Source organism: Plectropomus leopardus, chromosome 18 (genome assembly GCF_026936395.1).
Source record: "Plectropomus leopardus strain MGB_pleo_1.0 chromosome 18, ASM2693639v1, whole genome shotgun sequence".
In the NCBI taxonomy this organism is placed as follows: domain Eukaryota; kingdom Metazoa; phylum Chordata; class Actinopteri; order Perciformes; family Serranidae; genus Plectropomus; species Plectropomus leopardus.
In genome coordinates, this window is record NC_142193.1 from 14,385,268 (window position 1) to 14,395,283 (window position 10,016).

The 10,016-nt window shown below is 39.6% G+C and overlaps 1 long non-coding RNA gene across 1 annotated transcript; it reads right to left on the reverse strand.

Moving 5' to 3' along the window:
* Positions 1-5,371: 5,371 nt before the first annotated feature.
* On the reverse strand, positions 5,372-6,277 carry LOC148186451 (uncharacterized). The gene is made up of 3 exons (XR_015779653.1): positions 6,067-6,277; positions 5,670-5,763; positions 5,372-5,475 (listed from the first exon to the last, which is right to left on the reverse strand). It is a non-coding gene; the product is annotated as an uncharacterized LOC148186451 (long non-coding RNA).
* Between the last annotated feature and the right edge of the window lie 3,739 nt (positions 6,278-10,016).

Below are 10,016 nucleotides of genomic sequence, written 5' to 3' on the forward strand. Positions count from 1 at the left end.
CTTGCCTCAAAGTCACAGCTGACATTTCTTACTTTATGAGGAGCTGACTGCAGTGAATGTTCTCCAGCTCTTGAGGGCTTCATCGCGTCTCTCTGAGCAGCAGCGAAATGAACTCTTTAGGACACTTGGGCTCTATAGAGAAGATAAAAGCTGTCATATTTAGGTCAGGAATCTGTAGAACTAGAGGTAATGCTTTACTTATCACCAGGAATTTAATTTCTCCACATTTTTAAAACAAAATCTCCAGTATGAATATTCTGTTTCATGACATCTAGAAAACATTGGAAAATGTTTTTTGTTTCTTGAAAGATTATTTTTTCAGGCTTTTTTTTTTTTTTTTTTCCAAACTTGTGGCCACTGCAGCAACGACGTAGCCTCTTAACATGGGGCACCTGCTCTACCAGCTGAGCTATTGGGCACCCCAAAAAATGTTTGTTTTGAAGGTGGAGTGTGTAGAATTTTAGGGGGATATACTGGTAGAAATGGAATGTAAGTATGTTTTCTTTAGTGTATAATTACCTGAAAGTAAGAGTCATAGTGTTTTTGTTACCTTGGAATAACCCACGGAGCCCACGGTGTTGCACTGTTTCTTCATTAGTCCAGAATGGACAAAAAAAAAAAATACTGGCTCTAGAAAGCGCCTCTGTGACGAGCAGTGTCAGTAAAACACACATTTTTTAAAATTCATTTATTTATTTTCAGCCATGAAACTGCTTTATTCAGTGTTTTTACAAGATTAAAACACCTAGTCCATTTTTTTTTTGGGAGTGGAAGAGACCTCGGATAATTCGGCTACTGGTGAATACCTCCTGAATGTCTGAATCTTAAGTTACCAGACCAAAAAAAGGTGAGTAGACATTAGCAGGTTCTGGGATAGTGGACTGTCTGCTATGTGCCAAACAGCATCCAGGAAACATTCATTTGTAACGTGAAACTGCTTTATTCAGTGGTTTTTTTTTTTGTTTGTTTGTTTTTTTTACCAGTTTTAATCACCTGGTGTGTTTCTTTTGGAGATATTCTAACCTGGAGAAGTTTCAATCTGCAATGCTAACAGCAAGATGCTACTAATTTCCCCTAAATCTCATGCACAGCTCCTTAAAACAGAACCATGTGTAGTTTATTCATGCATTTTCATCTTAAGATCTACTATGTCACAAGAATTCCTAGTTATTACAAAGGTGAAATTATGGTTATTTGCATTTTAAATGCCAGCCTTGAAAAAGCATAGGCGGTGTTTATCACTGAAGAAAGGCTGGTTGGAAGGCCAGCCAGAAGCTGGTGGGAATTGAAGGATAGAGCACAACAAGAACACATGCATGCGCGCGCGCGCGCACACACACACACACACACACACACAGCAGCAGCAAGGCTCTGGTTTAGGGTGCTGCTCTGGTTAAAGCCAACGCTTGACTGACTCATTACAGCATGTGAGTACATTCATTAGTCAGTTTCTGTGGGCACTGGAAACTGCTTAAAAGTGTCTATAAATGGTCACCAAAATTTACTGTGTAGTAAAGTGCTAATATTATTCTTCAGAGTATGGGACGATCTATAATTCATTTTGCTGGGTTCATTGTTATTCTCACTGGTGAAAAGAAGAGTCTGGGGAATGTGATAGGACCTCTTCTTACTGTTAATTAGCGGAGCAGAGACGATGGCTTTTTTTCGAGACTTGTCATGAACATGACACAAGGCTATTAGGTGACTAGGAAATCTGACTCATTGCAATGGCTGAAACACAATCTGTAGCTCACTTTTCATTTTCAAGAGCTATCTTTCACCCAGGCAAATGGTACATAGAGGCAAAAAAATATGCAATGAGGTGCTTCAAACGTCCCTGTGAGCTTGCTCTGCTGTGTATTCATGGTTGTGTTTAATTGAGGGGTTTCAAGGATGCATGAAAACTTCATAACAGCAAGCACATCTCGTTACATAGGAAGGCTCTTTGTTCTCGTACTCGTCCGTATTAAACCAACAAACAGAATACACTAGAGATTGTTATGTAAAGCAAAGCAGTTTTAAATGTATCTTTGCGTCAGCCACATCACTCCTCTCCAAGGGGACGAAAATAGTGCTTGCAGGAAGGTAATGATAAAATCCCCTTCAAGCTCTATTAAGGTACCAATTCATTCCCCTTCGGCGCATTATGTTTATGATGTAAATATGTGAGTGGAGACACAGCATTTACATAAGGGCCATTAAGAAATGCATATGCTTTCGTGTTTTTGGTGCGATATGATGATCGAAGGAACTCACTTTTTCCTGATGCTGAAACTATACTTCGCCGGGTGCACAGACACACCTGCCTTTATATGCAATAAATAACATTTGTGCTACTGACAATATCATCAAATTTTCATTTCAGTTTTTATAATGCAGTAACTGCAGGTTATAATAATAACAGTTATGTGCATAGTGCCTTTACAGGCTTAACTGTCATCCTCTAAGATTCTCAGTATCATAGAGAGGGGTGAAAAGAAAAAGAAATAAAACCACATGATAAAGTGTTACTTTTAGAGATTTGACAGGTAATAAAGAATCCCACACCAAGCTTAACAAATACATTAGGCCATTTCCCCTAAGCCCAGGGACATATTAGTGCAGTTGGAGAATATTCATTCATAAATAAATAATGGTGAAACAGCTTATGGGGGCATCTGGCTTTATATTCGTATTAGCTGCTGCGCTCATGAAACCATGAATCACGATAAAGAGGATTCATGAGCACTGAGGCCTCTTTAAAATATGCTCCTTTTAAGCTTTTTGTTCCCGTGGAAAAGCATAACATAAAGGGTCATGCAATGTTTCTTTTTCTATTGACCATTAATCCGATAATATGTGGTTTTCTTCGCATATATATATATATATATATATGTATATATGTATATATGTATGTGTATATATATATATATATATATATATATATATATATATATATATATATATATACACATACAACATCCTTGGTCAGGGAAAGAAACTGCAAACAGCACTCGAGTATACTCTTGCTGGAAAAGGTTAATCTACTCTCAGATATATAATTTGTAAACTATTTCATACTTGACAGGCCAGTGCACATACTCATGTGTGACAGTTTTGGCTCTACTGTCTTCCTCATAAACCACCCAAAAGGTGGTCAAATAAGTTAAATGGCTGGAAATTGCAAGGCAGTGACTTCCGGCGCTGGTAAGCCCATTATCCCCATTTACGGTCCACTGGGTCCATTTCCAGATTTCTGTTGCCTCTTTAATCCAGCAGTGGTACATGTTGCTTTCAGATGTGACAGCTCTGGATCGCTTTCTGTCCTCCATGTGGTTTCCCTCCTTTGCAATGTTCAGAGACGGCTAACTTGAGGTTTTCTCAGGGGTCCACTTTTGAAAAACAACAGAAGGCCAGGGGTCAGTTAATAAAAAAAGATTAGCCCTCTTTACACATAGATCACACTGTAGGGCCACTACTAAGTCCCTTCTTTATGTCTATTTTTCAATTTTATACAGTGCAAAACTAGTTTGTGATTATAGACAGCATGCTGGCATCATGGAATCAAAAGAGGCTTGACGGGCACGACATTTAACACAACAGCGTCGGCATCTAGTGTGACATAAAACATACACATCAGCAGCTTTTTATATAATATGTCATCAAAATGTCACATTCGTCCTGTCCATGGTCCCATGCTGCCGGCTGTCCTGTTCAGACATCGTTTTAGAACTGTTACTACCTCCTATTGCAGTTCAAAGGCAAGACAAATCTGCCCCCCCATTCCGCAATCAGACCAAATGTACAGGACGGTGAGGTGCCAAAATGATGCAATATTACCGCCTTGAACAGGCAATGTAATACTTAAAAATATATATATATAAAATACACATACAAAATAATAATAAAATAAAAATTAATATTTGCTATCCTCACTCAGTAAAATCCGTTTGCAGCAGCCCCACTTAGGTGCACGCAGGGAGGTTTCTAGGATTTGAGGATATTTGGATCTTAGCCCAGATCTCTGTGGGTGGCCTGGCTATTTTGTTTTTAGAAACATGTTCTATTTTGATGCTTTTTTATAGACTCTGGCACCTTATTTACATTCAAAGAAGAAGAAAATCCTGGTTATTTTCATTGTGACTTGGTTGGGCCACCAAACACCCTATGGTGGGCCAAATTTGGCCCGCGGTCTTTAAGTTTAATATCACTGCTGTAAGCCTCAGAAAATATCTCCATGCAGTTGTATTTGAGTGTCTTTTTACAAAATCCCTGTAAGAAACTCCAGTGTGTGCTTTGTTGCCAGATAAGCAGGCTTGGAATCACAGACAAGGTCACTTGTTGTTATTATCATCATTTTGTTTACTTTATTTCAGCAGGATAATCCACTCAGCGCTGTACTGTAGCTACAGCTGCATTTGTCCAGGTAGTTGAACAAACACGTACACAGGTTCACAAACATAATCTTCATGTTATATTGGTGTTCCATAAATGTATGTATATATACAGTGTACATACAGCATATGCAAATGGAGCACCCAGGTATTGACCTGGTCACTGATAGGTCCAGGCATGTTTTATCCCACTTTGATGGAAATGTTGCCAAACACTGGATTGCATGTCACCTGAATAACTGAAAATACACAGAAGACATCAGTGGAAATATATTGAATAAAGGTTCATTACCACCTGTCTGATTCTGATCCTGCAACTGTAACAAAACAGAATGGGATATTTAATACATACTGCATGCTCTTGTTGTAAAACAACTGGAATTCAAAGTCATGCCAACACACTGACACACACTGTTGAATTTAAAATATTACACCATAGCTTGGTTTAAAATAATTTGTTTGTATTCTGCAGTATCTTTTGAATATTTATTAATATTATTTTGATATTAGATAATTGCCAATTATTAGATAATGTCACATCATGAAAGCATAATGGCTAGTGTTCAGGCAAAAGTGTTAGCATTATACTTTTCTGCACCACCAATATGTTACAGTTGTATATTCCATATGAATCATATCAACATTTCTGAGGCGACATAATGTTTGAACTGATTTCTGTCATGAGGAGGTGAAAGGGATGGTGGATGATGTGTCGCCTAAGCCTGATGCATGCCAAGCTACAAACCACTGCACACAACTTTTCAACCTCATAGTTTGTTTTTGGCGACCCTGTGCAGTATTTCCAGTGGTGTTTGTGGCAAAGTTATGTCTCACCCTTGAGCTGCCCTATGGGGCAAACAGCACTCCACCACTGATCCACAATAAACACAAAAACACCTTAAAATCAATTAAATCCATCGGATTTATTAACACGAGACATGCAAATGAGACAATCAAATCCCAGGCTGAGAGACAGCAAAGCCAGCAGTCCCAACAAACAGAAGCCTCTCTCCTCTGCTGCTGGAGCAGGAGCTCATCAGTACCTCCTTCCCAGTTGTTAAGCATTGCAGCTCGTTAGATGATGCAGCACACCTGTGCAGAGCTGCAGGAGAGGTGACAGCCATAACATTATAATGTAGATATGGCAGAAAGTAGGCCAGGAAAGGCACACACTTGTTCGAAATCACTATTGCATTATTTCACTAGATGCTTTTACAGCAAGTTTCATTTCATAGGTAAACTATGCTATCAGGAAAGATCACTATTGAAACCTGGTTATGGATGAGGTTTTTATACCTCAGCACTCAGGTCTAGTCTGTTCCTCCACCCAGGGTCCTCATCTGATGGTGGTATGCAGGTCTTGCTGTCACCACTGCTGACAAACCTCAGACTGGACACACAGTCACACACATCTTCTTATGGTTGAAATACAAACTATTCAACTTTCCTGTAGACCCTTCAGGGTTTTCTAGTTAAGCAAGCTATCAGTCAATGTAACATAAATTACATGTAACTTCTACTAATACAGTTCCAAGTTAATGTTGCTAAGTCTAGCATAAATCTAATAAGAGGGCATAAACTCTGTAAGCAAACAAACACCAATAAGGGTTTTAATTTAATGTAAATGCAATGGAAGGAGGCTACATAAAAGAGTCATGTCAGGCCTACTTATGCATTAAATTTTAAAACTTACCAGTGAGTGAGCCACATGATCATTGAAAATGAATGGGGCTCAGCATTGAAACTATCCGAGCCACGTTACTTCCACATTCCACAATTACAACAGGTTTCTATGGAAATGTCGTAACTCTCTATGCACATTCTATTGTATTTGTTACATTGTGATATTACCAAGATACACAAGTAAACACTGAAACTCAAATAAGCTGTTTCAGGCAGCTTTGGAGCAGTGCCCTCTGAGGGAGACAGAGCTCCCTTTGGCTTGGACTTGGGGCTTTATTAGGAGACCTTTAACAAGCACAAAAATCCTATACAAAACAATACATAAATAAAAATCCAAAAATCCAAAAAGCATATATAATCAAGTGATGAAGTGCTGTAATATAACACTACTAAAGTTACTATCTAACGTTACCAGCACAATCAATAAGGTTGCATAACTTTATTTACCTATGTATATGTTCTGTTTGTGATGCCAACTGAATAATGTTTGCTTTGTGGTCATTAGGTTGCCCTAGTTAGAGCAAATAATGTTACATTTCACAATAATTTCACAAAGTTAATTTATTCTGTGTGAGCACTGCAGCCATGACACAATGTCTTAGCCCTCTGCAAGCAGTGTTAACTTAGCTGACGTTACTTGTATCACCATGTCAGGCTATGCAGATAAAAACTTGTCACTGACACACACATGGATAGAGACTGACTGTTAATGAAAACTTATTGTGTTTTGTTATTGGGAACCTTTTTGTTAATATTTGTTAAGTCCTTTGTTAATATTCTTGACCCACTTTTGGCGAACATCTTGGTCCCCTGCAAACCCAGGGAATATCTGTAGATTGTACGGTCTCAGACAGAAGCACTCTTCATGAAATAAAGCCATGTGAATTTCACATTCTTCTTTTTTTTTTTTCCAGAGTCGAAGTTTGCCAGTACCGCTGGAACAGCCAAGGACTGCACTGTTTCTTCCCAAACTCCTAGACATGTTTTCAAAAGTAATGTTACACAGAAAGTAAAAGTAGCCAGTTGTTCACTTTTGTGTCATTGAGTAATGGTGACTTGTTTACATCCGGTACTTTCCCATTCATCTATACAGCCATAACAGGCACCGAACCTCACATCACAGCATTTTCCAGCAGCTTTTGTGTCACCAAATGTGGGTGTTTTAAGCCAAAACATGAACCTTTCCTAACCATAACCAAGTTATTTTTATGCCTAATCCTGACTGCAAACTTCACCACAGTGTTTTTGAGACCAGCAGTCCCCTCAACAGAGGCTTCTCTCTTCTGCTGCTGGCACAGGAGCTCGTTAGCAGCTCCTTACCAGGCCAGGTGCACCTCACCAAGCAATGCGCATCGTTAGACAATGCGGCACACCTGGGCAGAGCTGCAGGGGACCGAAGAGGGACAACAGTCGGGAAAAATATACAGCTGTAACAGGCCCCAAACCTGAGTGTTTTTACCAACACATCTTAGTGATTTCCAGGAGCTTTTATGCCACCAAATGTGGGTGTTTTAAGCCAAAACATGATCCTTTCCTTACCAGAACTAAGAAATGTTTAAGCCTAACTGCACCATCACTACAGTGTTTTTAGAATTGTTAAGTCTGAATGTACCCACTGCAAAATAATGTACAAATGTAACGTGTTTTGCCACAAGAGTCCAATGGAGATGCATAGACAGATGCAGTTAAAAGTAGTCCTTGGCTTCCTGAAATTTTGGATATAATTTGTCACAGTGAAGCCATTCACATCACAGTCCCACCATTCCTGTTTACGACTCCACATCAACACACGTTTCCATACAAAAGTAGCAGCCAGTGCTTCACAAAAAAGCCATAATTGTAAATGTGGCTTGTCTCCGCCTCATCCTTGACCTTGTTTTCATCTGCTCACTAATTTTCTAACTTCCACTACACATCAACTTATGAATTGAACCATAAACGCTGACTTCAGTGGTCTCCATGTTTACTTTCGTACGAAGATGTGGTGTTTGTAACATCTTTGTCACTGTTCTTTTGCACATGCAGGTCAGTCCAGAGCTGTGCCTACATTTATTGACCACATTAAAAAAACAATGTGAAAACCAAAACCAAAACAAAAAAATATCTGAGCAATAAATCTAAATTGAACCCTTAGGCTTGCATGTAAATGAGGCCAATGACGATTGATGCAATCAATTCCATTTTCAGTAACAAGATACTTGCTGAAATCTTGTGAAAGAAAAGTAGCCTAATATTTTTTGGAACAGATACATTTCACCTCTCTAAAAGTATAAGACGACCATGAAACAGTGTTTAGACCCCCAACACACACACACACACACACACACACACATATGTAGAACCTAAAATGAAGCATGACCCCACCACACAAATATTAACTCCTAAAATGGCTATTGTTGATATGGAACAAATAACTTTTTTTCTTATGAAAGTGTTATTTTCATGAGACAAAAAAAAAATAAAAATCCGTGCAACACCGTAACAGCATTGTGATTGGATGTCTGTGTGTGTGCACATCTATATTAAAATCAACTCACCGTACGGATAGCTCTGATCACAATCAGGAGGAGTGACGATTTCTCTCAGTGCTAATCTTGGTGTATTTGCTTTGTCTGAAATACTAGATAAAGGAGGAAAGGAAATGACAGCAGGGAATAATAAAAAATCAATAAAGAAAACAAGGAACAAAAAAAAGGAAGTAAAAAAAGAGGTTTGCATTTTCTTTGAAATTTCACTCATCCTCAACCACTGATGGGTCCCCAGGTGCTTAGATCTGAGTCTGCAGGTACTGAGTACCATTCAGCAGTCCTGGTGACGGGGGGGGGGGCATGGCCTACAGCCAAACGACCACACAAACATACACATACACTCTTTACTGAGAGATACACCACATCTGCAGCAGCCCCACCTCCACCCCACTCCGCTGGTGCCTTGGATCACTGCTCTTGTTGTCCAACACTGTTCCGCCTGGGAAAGATCTCAACTATCAATCTCCAAGCTGTCAGCCACACTGACCTGTCGGACCCCGGACGAATCCCGCAATAGAAATCAAACACTCCCTTCCTCTCTGTAGTGAAAGTGTGTTGCTGTCTTGTCCTGCTTTGAACATTAGCCTGTGAAGGTTGATTGAGTGGTGTAGGGAGAAAAAAAAGGCATAACAAACAAGCAGTGTGAAAGTGAATGTGAAATGAAGCTCAGCAGCAGACAGAAGAAAAACAGGCAACTAATTGGCTGATACAAGGAGGAACATGACAAAGTAATACTGATAGTGAGGGAGCTGATTTAACAACAGATCTGGTATTTGGTACATTAAATCCCACTTTACAATAAATGTCAAAAACAACTAAATTGTACAGCATTCATGAGCTTTATCGCCAAGAATCGCCCTGCTTATAGGAAGATTCTTCAAGAAAATTATGTCAAAAAATCTGGCTGCACTTGAACACACCTTCCTCTTTATGGATTAAAATGATTTACAGTCAAGAGGCTCACTGCTGCCATTATTCTTATCTTATGTGTGAGACCTCAGTAGCTGTGAGGCCTACACACTCCATAATCTGTTGTTACAGACAGGTTCATGTTGGTGACCTTTAGCTGTGCCAGCACATGCATATTATGCTTAGGGTCTTGCACCTCTCTGCTAGTACCTCTCCGTCTCTGTCTTCCGCTGGTTCTCCCCTTGAATTCCAACCGCTTTTTCCTGCCTCCCAAAATCAATGATTATTGATTTTTCTGCACTCTCTGGGGTGGAGTCAAAAGAGGGGACAAAGGAGATAAAACCACAGGCGAATTGCTAAAGTAACTCCACTGTACCGTGGGGGGACTGATATTATCGTGAGAGAGGAGTCAGATGCTAGTTTTAAAGCACCACTGGAGAATGAGAGGAGATGGCATCCTCTGCTTACCAGGAAATTTCAAATGATTCATGAGGTGGATCTCAGCCAAGAGCTGACTGGCTGC